At 39.0% G+C, this 15742-nt stretch overlaps 1 protein-coding gene across 1 annotated transcript in view; it reads right to left on the minus strand.

Moving 5' to 3' along the window:
• Nucleotides 1-1527, minus strand: part of NCKAP5 (NCK associated protein 5) — a 418402-nt gene extending 416875 nt beyond the window's left edge. Inside the window, exon 1 of the mRNA XM_069861526.1 lies at nucleotides 1451-1527. The gene's annotated coding sequence lies outside the window, so the exon portion shown is untranslated. The remainder of the gene's footprint in view (nucleotides 1-1450) is intronic.
• Nucleotides 1528-15742: the final 14215 nt, after the last annotated feature.

Raw genomic sequence — 15742 nt, forward strand, 5'->3', positions numbered from 1 at the left:
TGATATTTTGTAAAAAAAATTTACTTGTATTGCACTGTTGTTCTGCAGATCTCAAAACCACCCTAAACTGGCAGTATATTAAAAGTCAGATAGCCTACAAAAGAATTTTGTTTTAGTATCAGCAAACTATCGCAGCCTTAGCTGATTGTGCCTATCCCGCTTTCTTGTGACCACCCAACTAATCTATACTCCTACTGCCTTTGGGCTTGTATCAGATGTTTAATGCTTTTATAGACCAGGTGCCACTAAAAGTTATGCCAATTATTTCTTTTATTATTTTATGTATACTGTGTATTTCATAAACACACAGACTTCTCTATTTTCATAATATTTATTGCAATCAAATGCTCCTAGACCCTGATTTTCTAACAGTGGCTGGTGATAAGCAGGACTTGACTTACTCAAACAAAGTAGTTTCAATTTATTCAATAGATATCCCTCTGTGAATAACTGCCAGTCAATAAGGGTATTCGAAAAAGAAATCCAGCCCCTCTATTTAGAGATTTTTAGTGTTGATTTTCTTGAATTCTCTTGGGTTTAACGGCATTACAGATATTTTCCAAATATATATGCTCTTATGTTTATGATTCTTGACAAATGCCTTTAAAACTTGATTTTATAATTTAATTGACATTTATTTTGGCAATTAGCTTATTTCTTACGAGCCTGCCTTTGGCACGTGCTCAGTGCTACTTATACATTAACAAGGCACATTTAACCAAACCCCTACTGCTGTAATATGATCTGTTATTATGAAATTTGTAGGAGTTTCTACTTACAGTTAACAAAAGCGAAGCCAAAACAGAGTGACTGACCATGATGTGCTGGAATAGGAAGCAATGAGGAATTTCAAATCAGTTCATATGGATTTCATATGATAAGATATAACAACAGGTAGAAACCAACACTTGTTAGTTCTGGAGCTAACCTTAGCTAACGTAGGAAACAATTCTCATGCACCTAATTTTTGCAGTTTGCTTCATAACAAACAAGTGAAGACAGTATTCTCAGACAAAATATTACATTAAAAAACCCACTCTGTCTATAAAAATCTTCATTTCCATTTCTAAAACCGGCATAATGATCTACTAAGCAAATTAATATAAAATTTCACAAATATTAAAAGCAGAAAAAATTGAAATCTCACATTTAGGCAGATGCAGGAATGACTGTAACGTGTCTGAAAAGTACCAACATGCAAACACAGCTGTGTATTATAGGGTCTGCATAGGTTTGTGCATCAGTTGGACACGGGATCAGCAGTGACTGCTCACAGAACTTCCTGGGTAAAGTCTTTCACCTATTCACACCATCTGTTTTATCAGCTGAGCATTCTCCCAAAACATGAGGTTAAATCAAAAGTGCTAATGGCATCGTTCAGTGCTGCTAACTGCAAATCTCTTTTATAATAACATTTAAAGCATTAAACAAAAAGTCTGTCCTTACTTACAAGGCAAAGCAGAAAAGGAAGGTCATTCATTACACCCCATTCACTATTTTCTGTTTCATTCTGTAAATATTACAGTGCGACTGAGGAAAAAAAAAAATAGAATGTCTGGGGTTCTCAGATCTTCCTTCAGAGTTTTAATCATTTGCTTCCCAAGAAGGGGGGATAACAAATAGCACAGTGTTCTGTCAATATTTGTATGCAGCACCACAGCGGGCAGGCTGCCAAACTTGCATGGTTTAAAGAGCCAAGGGTAGAAAACTGACACCCTAAGAAACACACTCCTGCTTTGTCCCTTTTAAAGGTGGTGGTAAAAGTGTTGTCTCTGCTTCTGACTGCCCTTTCGGAAAGCCCTTTTGTTGACTGCTTTACTTCTCCAGAAATGCATTATTTAATAATCTTCATTCGCCAAACTTCAGGGATTTCTTTCATGCCCAAACGTTTCTTATGCAATTATAAGCCTTTTGCTCTCCACCAGCTGCACTTTAAATGTATTTTAATTGGCTGGAATTTAGAAGGAATCCATTTGGCAGTCATTTACATTTGAAGCACGCCCCTAGCAGCTGAAACAGGCCCCAGAAGCAGCCCGATTACTTCATCAAAAGAAACTGCTTTAATACCTTTGACTCCTACATAACTACAGTGAACCCTATTATATAGGTGTGGTGATGTAATTAATAATTCTCTGCTAAATTTTTGCTTCTGCTGGGAACAGAAATAAATTACCAACTAATACATTTACTGGGCAGTGTGCGGAGTTACAATGCTCAATGTCAGTTTTCAAGTGTCTCTGTGTTTCCAGAGAGAGGCCTTCCTTGTGCTGTTTCCCTATCTGATCTGAACAGTGATGTGGCTCAAACACTGCTGTTATTGTTTCAATACCTGCAGCACATCAAGAGTGTGCGACCAGCTAGATATTTGTATATAATCTTATTTTTAAAGCTTCTAAATTGCTAGTTGTTCCAGGACCAAAATATAAACTATGTTTAGTATATTGAATTAGGAATGGCTTCAGTTTTCCATTTCTCTTTACTTCTGGGTTCCTGATGTGTATTGGAAGGCAGCTTCCCAGAGCCTTAGTTTGATGTAGTGAGTTCACTCTACTTTGCAGTTTGTAATGCAGTGGTTTAAGAGCTGACAGCAGCAGAGAGAGCTACCAACAGCTGCTCAGGGAAAAAAAAAAAAAAATAATCAGAAGACATTAAGAAGAGAATCACAAGAATTCACACGGTAAAATGCAATATTTAGGATTAATGTAGTGACATTAACAAGTCAGATTTAAAAACAGAGAGACATTCCAAGTGATACTGATTGAATGCATGGTATCTGAAAAACCCAGAGCTCTGCAAACCATGAAAGCTCCTGTGAAATTGTAACTGCTTGAGAGTTCACTTATCATCAGTGTACCACAGAGGATGAAGGAGCGAAAGAAAAGGGATTATTCTCTAACCGAAGTACAATGAGAACTGTTTTCTACATTTTAAAGGTGAATAGTTCTTGAAGTGGAGTTATGACAATACTTGCCACCTACAGAGAAAAGCAGTGTTTCAAGTGCATTGTATGAAAAGGAGAAGGATTAATGCCACAGAGAGACACCATTATAGTATAGGAGAGCTGCATATTTTAATAATTTGACTCCATGCAACTCTGGAAATTTCCACAGTTAACTGGCTTATTCTCCTAAGAAGTGGAAACACTCAGTGTACTGAGGTCTTAGAAGAACTGGAGGTAGCACTTAAAGCAAATATACACACAGAAATGGCCAAAACAGATGATAAATTATGAGAAGTCCAATCTCATTACCTTTTAACAGCCTGCTTCACTGAGAGTGCCAATCAGCTACCCAGACTCTGCATTCTGAGGGTAACTCAGTGTATTGGGCTCATTTCATGTATTTCATCCTCAAATATATTCATGAGACAGAAATATTTTTGTCTTCCTCCTTTTGAAGGCACAATACCTTTGACCAAGCTGGGATGTGAACCCTGCTCCTCAATGCCTTCTTTCCTCCATTAGGTCATCTGTTTATAGCTGTCCCACGTAGAAACAATTGCAGCTACAACCCAAGCTGACTCACGTTAACAGCCAAAAAGCACAAGGAAGCATCTTAGATCTTTAAAAGCCAAAGAAAACAGAATTGAAGGCTTAAATCCAGATTCCTTTCACCCTCATCCAAGCAGAAATGGAAGATTAAAGAGCTGCTCTGTAACGGTAGGCTGTAGCCTACCAAAACAGATGACAAGTCTCCCGCCAAGTTCAAAAGTTGATAAGGATGGGAGACGAGAAGAATTGGAGAACTATTTGTGACCTCAGCTATAAATGAAAAGAAATCCTAGATTGTTACAAGAAAGCAAACTACACCATGTTCGAATCTGTACTCATGCGTCATTGAAAATTTTATACTTTTCCCACATGGCTTTATGTGTTTTTAAAAAAAAAAATAAACCCCCTTCCTAATAGAAGTGCTATAGTGTAAATATCCAGGCAAGTGGAAATATGAACTGTGTGATGGATGAAGAAGAGTTCTAGACAGGAGGGCAAACGGCAGCATGCGTAACAGCCTGCTCCTGTCCTCCTGCCTCTGCCAAGCCGCAAGCAGTAAACTTTGGGAAGAGAAAGGTCAGCGCTCTATTCATGCTGTCACTCTGGGAATCCCGTGCGTTGTCATGGGCTGCGTGATGACAGCCATGAAGCCTTGATGTGTCATTGATTGTTACAGGACATCGAAGACAATTGGCCATTATTTAGCTTCAATATCTATCTTCACAATTATTTAAATGTGAGACACTGGCAAATGTTTCAAACAAATGGTACCAGTGTGATTTTCAAAAGAGAGGGACTGATTTATTTTCAAGCCTCATGTGAGATTCAAGTCACAGCTACAATAAGCCTCAAAAAGCTGTACACTAAACTGTTTTTCTGGTAGCAGTTCTGCAAGAAAAACCTTGCATTGACAAAATTTAAGCATACGAAACATTTACTATTAGGACAGTTAATAGCCCTAAGCACAGTGAAAAGGAAAAGCATTACTTTGAAATTTCAGAAACTATTGAAAAAAAAGACAGAGAGAGAAATATGGGCACTATCAAAGGAAAGATAATCAATCCTTCAAAAGCTGAGACATCAAGCAGTAAAGAAAACTTTCACCATGCCTAATGGCAATTCTTTGCTGCCTTCCTTTCCTAACTGCTGTCAGCAGTCAGCTGGACAAGAGGAAAAGAAAAAAAAAACATTACAGTAGTGCACACAAGCAAAAACAAACTACGGCAAAGGAGAAACCCCACAGCGAATGAAAACCTGGTTTTCTCTCATGCAAATGCTATGCCTCAACGAACCAGTTTCCAGTCTAACAGAACCATCTTCAGGAGATATATAAGGCTATTAGTGTAACTGATACCTGGTTAAAAATGAGAGAGGTATGGCAGGATAAGAATGCAAGCATGTAGGATTTATTAAAAGAGCAGCACAGCAAAGTCCTAGTGAAACGTGTCAAAAGACAAGAAGAATGATGTCTCTGAATAGAACACTAGAAAGAATATGTCATCTAGCCAGCACGCCAGAAACCAGTAGTTGGAAGTATTAAAATAAGGCTTATCACAGGCTTTTAAAAACTAGTTCTCTATCTCTTACTCCTTTCCTTGAAGGAACTACATCCAACGCAGCCCTACATACGCATAGGCTGTATCTTCATGATGACCATATAAAAAACACCATGACATTCACAGCATAGATGCCAGGTCCTCAGCATAATTATACTCCACACTCCTGCTGCATTGCACTGCTTACTTATGTTGACATGCACCCTTTGGAAACACAGCTTAACGAAAACAAGAAGCCCAATTATTAATGAGTCTTACACTTCTGAATAAGAAAGGCAAGGCCTTGTAAAAAAAAGAATGTATACAAGAGAGATCTGATTTTCTTTTAGATGGCAGTGACTTGATTACAAGACCTTGATACTGTGCAGTAGCACAATGGGTGAAGAACAAAACCACCTTCTACGTGCACTACAACTTCACTTTCTTGAGAGCAACATTAAGGGATTTAGGAATGTTAGAAACCACCCTCCTTCACAGTGAGCAGCCCTGAGAGGAGTGCTTCCATGTCATCAGTCTGCTGGGAGTTCAAATGTCATCTTTCTGTACCTACTCTGAAGGAACAAGATCCCCTGATACTGGAGCAGGAATCCAGCGCATGTTACGGAAATACCAAGAGCAGAGGAGAGAGACACCCTTTGACAGATCAGTTCCCAAAGCTATGATGTATGCATTGTTGGACTATTATCCACTACACACACTCCTGCGTCAAGGTATTTATGGGACTATTACATGCTTCCAAGTCGGCCCTAAACAGTGCTAAATATGGAAAAGATTTTATAAAAAAATAACAGTTAGTTTGTGTCCAAGGCCAAATTCATAGTCTCAGCTAATCTGGCTATGTAGAGTGTTGTATTACTCAGCATTAACACCAGTTTGGAAGCTTACTGTAATATCAGTGTCCATGGACTTCTTTCCATCACTTCTCAATTTTTCCCTGCAAAACATTACCACTGTCTTGTTGCCTCATACCACTTGAAAAAGGGAAAAGGCATTTTAAATACAAGTTCCTATTCAGAATTGCTAGAGTCATATGCCTTCCACATCTCTGCTGTCAAAGAAGGTAGAAATCTGCTCATGAAGAAGAAAATAAGACCAAACATGGTTGATATGAAAAAATTCAGACTCTTCCTTTGCAAAGGCATGGTCTAAGAGTTCAAATTTTCAAGGCAGAAGACAGACGTGTGCAGAAGGCACAAAGTCTGTGGGATAATGCAACTGATTACAGACAGGTCTGGACAACACAACTGACTGGAGGGCAAAAGTAAACAGAGGTGGAGCAAAAAACATTCAAATCATGCACCCTGCGTCGATGCACATTCACCTTCAGGGGAGGCAGTCCACTGCCCTGGAGACAAGTGTCATCTTCAGGAGAACAATACATACTTTAATGCATTAAGACAAATGTCATTTTCAGTTGCTGCATGCTGGCTTACCTTATAGCCAAGCAGATTCACATGTCAAGCTTTAATAACCTGAAAAGTGACACAAAAGAATATAGAAAAGCCATATATATAGAAAAAATATCAATGTGTCACTCTTCCCTCATAGGTAACGTGTAACACCTCAGTGTAGATACTTAAAAATATTTAAAATACCTACTGCTATTCTAGGACTTCTCACTGAGGATTAAGCTACAGAAGCTGGAGGAGACATGGAGAAGTCCAAGGCCACTCATTCTTATTACCTTTATCAGCTTAAATTCCTGTTAAGTTAGATGGAGACTAATGGATACTCAGCACAGGAGGTTAAGGACCTCTAGGAAAACTGAATGTTTTGTTTATACACATTTCTATTAATCTCTTGGTCATAAGCATTCACAGCTAGTAAAATAATAATGCCTGAAAGTTCATTTCAAGGACATGATTTTCAATAAATATTAGAAACTATGACAATCTCATTAGCTTAATTAAGATAAGACAGCCTGCAAAGACTGGTTGGGTTTTTTTAATTAAACTATGTATTGGAACAGCACAGAATGGTAATGCACAGTGCTACTGATGAGACTGGTAAAATACTGATTTTTGTGAAATAAGGGTCTGATCCAGGACAGCAGCCGTACCAGCAGATCATCAGGACCACTGATGTTGGGGAATTTCTATATGAACACAGAATTCTTCTTTTCAGAAGAAAGTTCCAGATCATAATTTAATCACTCAGGTTACTTAGCAATTATTATAACAATGTATATAAGAGTCGTGTTACACATTCTTTTAATAATAGCAGTTAGAACTTTATACAGTATTAGTGGATTCAGCATCTAAACCTTCCAAGAAGGCAGGCAAATAGCAAATGTCATACTCTTGTAGTGCATTTAGGTACTCTACAGATGAGACATAATTAAAGAAAGATTTAATTAAAGCTTTTCTTCTCCAAAGATAGACAGGTAAAACATAACTTACTGTATTCTTGAGTATAAAAGAGACTAAAATTGTCCTCACGATTACACAACCGGAGACTCTCGTTACAACAAAGGAGAAATACAGTAACAGTTGGGTGTAAGGTTTGCTTCCATCTGTTCCCATTTCAATCTGCACTAATTTCTAATCCCTTGAAACAACACAGTCAGGACCTATTCTGCTTAGCAGAGAAAACTTGACTTTTGCAGCACACTGCTAAAAGATCGTACAGTTGATCCCTTCTGCTCATGCTAAACTATCCTGCTTCCAGTGGTGCACCACAAAAATCCACCTGGGTGGAACAAGCCACTTCAAAGTGTCTCCTTGGGCAAGTTACTTAACTTTCTTGGTTAACAGTTGAGTTCCTTTACAGCAGTACTCACCACTTAGTACCTGTAGCTATAGCAAGTACGTCCAAAAAGGCAGCATCAGCCACCACAGTACTGAACACTATATAAGCTCAGTGTTGGTCCTCCTGCAGACCTCCACCTCTGCTGCAGGTGGGTGAGGGAAGGTCAGTCTGCCGGCTCAGGTCCTCACCAGCTGAAACTGCCGACCAGCCATGGGCTTTGCCAAGGGAATATAACCAAGAAGGCTGGTTATTTTACGTCCGTTTTAGGGCTGCTGGAGAACTAATACTTTGGACTAAAGAAAGGCTTTAACAAGGTCAAAAAAACTCCTTTTGAAAGCTAGCCTGTCTGTGTTAAAGCATGAACTTTAATAGTGATGTTCCAGGTGGCTTTAGGCTTGGCTTGCAAAGGTCTGTGTGGCTGTTATTGGGATTGCATGAACATGAGTGTCTGGAGCTCTGTGCAGAGGACTTGTGCTCCCCACAGGGTCTGGGGTGGATGTTGGTTTGAGTTTCAGGGCGATGCAGAGGCAAAATCCAGCTTGGAAAGGCTAAGCTGGGCCAGGAGGTGGAAACAAGAGAACTAATATCTGCCAGTCAGCCACAGATTTACTGTGGTTGCCTCTCCTTCCAGCTCCTTACTCTGCAGAATGGGGATAACCTTTTCCTCAAATAACCGTGGTAGCAGGAGGCAAGAAATTTATCTATGAAATCCTCTGCTGGAAGCAGTTACAGGAACTGAACACTGTATTAAACATGTAAAATGTCATTCTTTAAAAAAAATCTATTCTAGTCACACTGCTGTATTTTTCCGAGTACAGGTGAAATTTTAGCATAATTTTCTTTGTTTATAGAGGCTTGAGGAAGATAGTGGGACAAGGAGTTACAGCATGACTAGTAAACAATTCCAAATTTTCTGAGGTCATAAAAATAAAGCAGGACACAGAGCTCTGTATATTAGCTGTAAGATCTTCCAATTGCTTCCCTTTTCCTCCAAAAGCCAGCGAAGCTTTCTGAACATGGCAGAGAATGATACAGTCAATCCTCCTGTACCAAGTAATTATGCGGTTGAATTCTGAACAAACTGAAATTATCGTAGGACAGTAGTATTTACAATTACTCAAATTAGTGGACATGAGCGTATATAGACATCCCAACCAGAACAACAGCATTTTGTTCAATGAACCAGCAAACGGCAGAAGGAAAAAGGCAACAGAGTTGACAGCAAAGGATGAGAATAAAACAGCCACAGTCTGGGAAGAAGCAGCAAGTTCAGCATCTCAATTTCCCAGACCTGAAATGCAGGTTTAAAGAATTTTTTTTCCTTCTGAGAAGCCAAATTTTCTGTTCTATTTCCAAGACAACATCCAAGCATTCACCAGATCAAATGAGGTATGTGCCAGGACATTTTTTGCCCCATGCCTTCTCGATCACACAGCCCACATACAACTTTTCATGAATGGGTTTTATCTAGTTTCAAAATAATACAAATCTCCCAATGACAAAGCACTTTTAAGCACATTCATAGTGCAGGCCACAGAAAGGCCAGCTGGATGTCTCCAGGATCAAACGTGGGGTTTGTTTGCAGCTGGAGTTTCCAGAGCCGCAGCAATAATGCTTTGGGTCAATGCATCCTCTAGCTATCCAAGTCAGTACCATGTATGCTGAGGTCACTTTAACCCTTCTGCACTTGCAACAGAGATTCAGGCACACTATGTTTCTGCAAATGATTGCTTACACCAGCTTTCTACTCCAGAAATCCTATTTGAGGGTCTTGTGTCAATACACACTGACAGTGAATCAGGCTCTGAGTATTTTGACAGTAGAACAGCACATTTAAATATACTGTCCAGCTGTTCACTTAGTAAATTTAAATAAGCTGCATGTCTAAGGCAATTTTCTTCCTTACATGACAAACCTAGGTTGTTTTTATATTCCGATCCCTAAAAAGACCTCTCCCATTTGTATTTAGCCAAATATTTTGCTATAAAACTTTAACAAGGGGAATGATGATTCACCTGAATTATAGCTATGCATCTGCACTAACTGTTTGCAAGGATGCTTGGGTGCCTAACACACCCATGGGATGGCTTGTGAAATAATCCACAGGAATGTATGTTAGAAAAAAACAGCTATAAACAAACCAAGATGAAGGCTTGACTGGGATTTAGTCAGTTAAAACAAATATTTTTGCGTTGAGCAATTAGAATCACAATTAAAAGGTGTTCTCTTCACTATGTGGTACATGCATATGGTTCACATAAAAGAAATTGTTAGCTCTTAGGTCAACGAGTGCATTCTTAACAATTGCAGGCAGAAGGGACAGATAAAGAGGCTGAGCCCAGGCTGGCCTTGTATCATGCACGAAGATTGATTGAACCAGAGCAATTGCAATAACAAGCATTTCAATCATGCCCTAGGCCTCGCTAGAAAAGCGCTTTTAAAAGGCAACAATTGAGACACTGCTGCTGATGCAGGAAAACTACAGTGTGTCATCTGGATCTCCCAGATGCTAGGCTGTGCACTCATGATGGATTGACTTGTCTCTACTGCGAGAGCACGTGGGGAGCATTGCATTGTTCTCTTCTTCTGCCGCTATTCTTTGGACTTTCTCCCCACAGTAACTGGACCCTGGGCTCCTTGGGGCCTTAATGGCATCATGGCACTTCTTTCCTGAACTATCATCACTACATTCTGGTTATTACTTTTCTCAAAAAAAAAAAAAGAAAGAAAGAAAGAAAGAAAGAAATAGGACAAGTTCTGCTTCTCATTGCACAGAAAGCAGTTGAAAATGAAGACCCGGACTATAAGCTTCAGCAACCTTAGCAGATATAACATATTTGATAGTCTATTTTTACTTTAATGTCACGTTGCAATTAAAAGGAAAGATTTGCCACCTCCTTCTTCCCAATTAAAAAACTCCAGATGGAAGTTGGCTGGGAATGCCAAATAGTACTCAAAAAAAAAAAGAAAAGAAAAAGCTCTAATGAAATGGAGAGGGAATTTATCTTGATATTGTCAACAAGTCAAATTGCAGTGGAATAAGGAGTTACATTCACCTAGGAAAATGGCAATATGCTTTGTCTACAGCACCAATGCAGTAGCCTGCAGCTACACAGTGGCAATTTACAGGGATTTAGCAATGTTTTTATATGGAAAAGGTACACATTGGGTAGAAAGTATAATAGAAGGAGGATACATTAATTCGGTCAATGATCAGAGAAGTCCCAGGACTACAAATCACTGCACAAGTGATGCCACAGCTTTGCAGCACAGGAGCTATATTGGTCTTTGAGGATCTCCAGGTTCTCTGAGTTGTTTCCATTCTGAGTTGTGGGGTGGATTTTATCTGTCAAGGAGCGGCTGCCATAATTCCAACTTATTCTGACTGTACAAGAACGGAACACTAGACATTAGTAGGAGTCGGTGTCGTATCATAGAAGAAAGAGATGCTGAAAAGTTGACTGAGCCATAGAACTATAAAGTGGATGTGGGAGGAGACAGAAGTGGAAAAGCAGTGTTTTCTAGAAAAATACATTGGATCACTGGAAGACTGCTGTAGCATGAAGCAATGACCTGAGTGGAAACAAGACCTCCAAGAGATGAACAAGAGGGAGGATGGGCTCCTCAGAGCTGCATGAAGAAGAGTTCTGGTCCTTCTGTTCTGCTCCATCTCCTAGTGCAGAAAGCAGAGTTTCAGGGTCGCTGCTGATGTAAAGATAGATCTGCTAATCTGTGGCTTAATAATTATAAGCAAAAAGAGTGTACAACTTTTTAGGTTACAGGCCAAGTTCAGTCATATTTCCCCAGCACAGCAAATCCACCTACCCCTCTGGCAAGAAAATAAAAGATGTAAGAATCAAGAACAAACATGTACTACTGGAGAATACATGTTGCATTTTTAAGCTCAGATGCTTAGAAGCTTTGACTGTAAAGCAGTTAGTTAATGATGGGCCAAAACCCCAAAGGTTTTTTACTCTCCTTCACCAGCTGTCAGCTTCAGCTGCAGATAAAACAGGGTCCTGGTTTAGACTTCATAGATAAATACAGCAAAGCATGCAAAGTTTAGATCATCCCTACAAATGCTGGCAAATACCTGGGAACCAGACCATGGTGCTTCTCACTGTTCCTTTTTCTTTTCTTCTGTCTTAAAGATAGGAAAAAACATCAACTTTATATTTTTCTGTCTGAGAAATTCAATTTTCTCCATAAACTAGTGGATTTGGCTCAAGAATCAAAGAACTTTAAAGCAGTTTTGACAAATTGAGACAGGAGTAAGTGTTGCAGTGTATGTCTGATGGATGTAAAGCAGCCCCAAGCGCTAAGAGGATCTTTCCAGTAAGTGGACTGGTATTATTTCCTTCTCTAGACTTCATTACCTGCTTGATTTCAAACATGTTGTAACCCAGCTCTTTAAGCAAAATGCTTGAGTTTAGATTGACAGAGCCTGCAAAATCTGTGGAAACAATGATTTCTACTAGAAAGCAGAAGTAAGAAAACAAAATTCCTGACCTCCTCAAATCATAAGGTTTGCACCAACATCAAGATGATAAAATTAATCTCCATTTGTTTTATGGGTCTGCACATAAGGTCTGATGATAGCTGATTTTCTAATTAGCACTGAGGGAGCATATGGAAGGAAATCACTTCATAGAAACAAGAACATGAAGATATTTAGACAGTGAAAATTGTATCAGTCATACATTTCTCTGAAAGAAGCATCATTCTTAATATACCTTCCTGTCCTCTTGCTTCATTTGAGATGGAGAAGAATCTGATCAAAATTCTTGTATTTTTAATACAAACTAAGCAGTAGAAGAATTGTTTGATGTGAGTACTACTTAAGCCTGACTACGTAGTCATTGTTTAAAAATGTAGATTAGGATGAAGACTTTTTTTTTTCCCATTTTGCACGTATTAGATCTATAAAGGAAATGTAACATCATTTCAGAAGACTGGTGAACCACAGTGTACTTTTAAAGATCTACATCTACATGAATGTTAGTGTTCTTCGTATTTGGAAAAGAAACATTGAAAAAAATAACCAAAGACAGGATATTAAGTGATTTAAATCACAGTAGAGCCTATAGAACTGCTTTAACAACCAGCTGTGAAAAGAGCAGATTCTAGATGAAATGGGCTGTAACATATTTACAAAAGAAAGCAAGGAACATAACCTTCGACTTTCCCTTAGGCCTCATAAAAGAGATTCATCTGTGATTTAAGAGACCTAAGGCAGGAAGGTATCACAGGGCACAGCACACTCATTTGTTAAATAAAAAAAAAAAAAAAAACCAAACAAATTTAGTTACTTAAAGTGTTATAAACAAAATTATTTACAATTAATACCTGTCATCCTCTCTTCTTCTCCCACTCCAAAGAGTGTAAAAATCTATTTCTATATTGATGTGATTGCATGCAACGTATTCTTAGGGAAGGAAAAAAAAAATAACATTTAGAAGTACTCTGCAGCACAGTGAGACTAAAGCAGCAGCAGCTAAACAGGAGGAATTCCTGGTCTACTTCTCTGCCAGTGAAGTTCAGACCTGCACCAAAACTCAAACCTTCCCCACAAGAGTTTCTCAGCACCGTCTGAAAGACTGAGGACAAACTAAGAGGGAAATCAGAATTTATTTAATGATTATTTAACTACGTCATTTCACCATCACATTCGCCACCTTCTCGGTGCCTTACATGAATGCAGAAAGTCTCTGACCCAAGGCACTCCCAGCTGAGGCTGCACCCCAGAAAGCACAAAAACGTGCAAGCTTCAATCCGGTTTCACTGAAGGGGAGCCTTGCAGCCTTTCCTTCATAGCAAAACAAAAGGCAGCGCTTGTATTCCCATCCCACCACAGAGTTTCATTTCAGGTGGACCTTTTGCAGCTGTATTCCAGTTTCTGTTAACCTAACATCACCTGCTTTATTTCTCTTCCACTTACACAACATTCGAGCAGACACGCTACCCAAGGAATCCTCCCACGTGCTTCCAGTTTACCAGACACCAACACAAGCCTTCTGGTAATCCTGTGGTATAGCATCAGTCAGATCCATAATTAGATTGAATATGCCCCATAAGACATTTTCATATTTAATGAAGAGGAAAAAAAGAACTTGAGAAGCATAAAACCAGTCAGGTGCTCTATGAATCATGATGTGGTTTGAAGTCTGAATTCCTTAATAACAATGTTTTTGCTGACACATGTTGTTTGTATTTGCCTTCAGAACTGTCTGTGTTAATAATAATTACAAATATTTACATTAAAGTATTTATTCTTATGTCACAGTCACAGGCAGTGTCTTCTTTAAAGGAGAAGAGAAGCCCAGAAGTGACTAATGCTGCAGCCAGTCTTAATGCGCTGCCCGGGGATGTCCCACCAGAAATCCCTACACACGCAAGGGCTCTGACTCCAACCTCGGTTACCATCACTTGGAAGATGCAAGGCTGAGCTGCCCCTCACGTTTTGGGCACTAAGCTGCATTCTGCCAGTCAGACACAAACTTCAGAAGTTCCCACTACAGTGATGGTTTTCAAAGCCACTCCAGTGTGGCCTGCAACCACAACTTAGACACATGCACATAACACTTAGAGGATGAATTAATATGCCAGGCAGAGAGTTATTTATCATATTTCAATAAAACCACATCATTTTCCTATACTAATCAGTCAACCCAGGCATTTTCATTTGCAGACAGAGGAATGCAATGCACTGTAAAGTGGGTGGAAGGGATTAATGCTATCTTCTGGAAAAAACTGTCAGGGAAGAACAAAGAGACTAATCCAGGGCTGTGCTGAAAGACCTTAGATATGAAGCAATAAGGACCACAGTGATTCTGAACTCAGAGCTATGAAGATAGTGAAGCTCAGGAAAAACCTAAACTGGTAATTCAGTCACTAGCAATTCAACCATCATCTTCCTCACGAACAGTTAAGTTTAGAATCCAAAATCAAGTTTTCAGACTATTACACATAGCAGGAAAATCAACTGAGAGCAAGACAATGAAGGTAAAACAAAAGGATCCTTATAGAATGCTATTCCCACTAGTCTGTAACTAGCACTAAACAATTAATATTAATCATACTTCTCAAACAACAGTCTTTGCATCTAAGAGCTTGTAAATTATGCAGTAAGGACAAGATTAGGAAGATGCTTACTGATTCTATTGTTTTTCAAAATATCAAATGTGCTTTTGCTTTTACTTTGCATCATTTGTAAAGATAGTCATAGGTAATAAACACAATTTGTATTTGTGTTGGGTTTGACACTTACAATTTAAAGCATCTACTGTGGTTTCAAAGCTACCGATTGCAATTTAAATCCTTCTGAAAACAAATACGTTGCTGTTGTAAAAAATCATGCCCAGGAAGATTCCTTCACTTGAAGTTTGATGTAAAAGGGCTGCCCAGGTCAGGCAGAAAGAATCATCTGAGAATCTGGGAAATCATAGTTAAGTAAGCTAAAAAGTGGACCAGAAGGGACCTTCTCATTGATGAAAACAGGGAGCAAAGACAATACAAAGCGCTGCTGAGCCCCAAGATCAAAAAGTTCCCCAAAGTTATCAAAGCAGACTACAGGTAAAGCACTCCACCACACTGAGATGCAGAATGGGGCTGTGCGTATAATGCTCATTAGAAACCAAGGACAGAGAAATAAAACTAAAATGAATACGATAAATCATTACCCACATCATATGTTATTCTTCACAGCCATATCCAAAGCTAAACATCCCAGGAATTCTGCAGATGTCTCCCTTAAATTCCTAGCATAAGATAAACATCCACTCAGGCTGAAACAGAACAAAGCAGATAAATAACTCAGGTTGAAAATACCCAAAGGACTTTGCGTGTCTTCAATATCTTTTTGGGCTCTTTGACTGTGGTGGTGAAATACAGGTTGAAGCAAAGCCATTTAACAGACCCACAATTAAGATGTAGCCTTGTCTTTAAAAAT

Source organism: Phaenicophaeus curvirostris, chromosome 7 (genome assembly GCF_032191515.1).
Source record: "Phaenicophaeus curvirostris isolate KB17595 chromosome 7, BPBGC_Pcur_1.0, whole genome shotgun sequence".
NCBI lineage: Eukaryota > Metazoa > Chordata > Aves > Cuculiformes > Cuculidae > Phaenicophaeus > Phaenicophaeus curvirostris.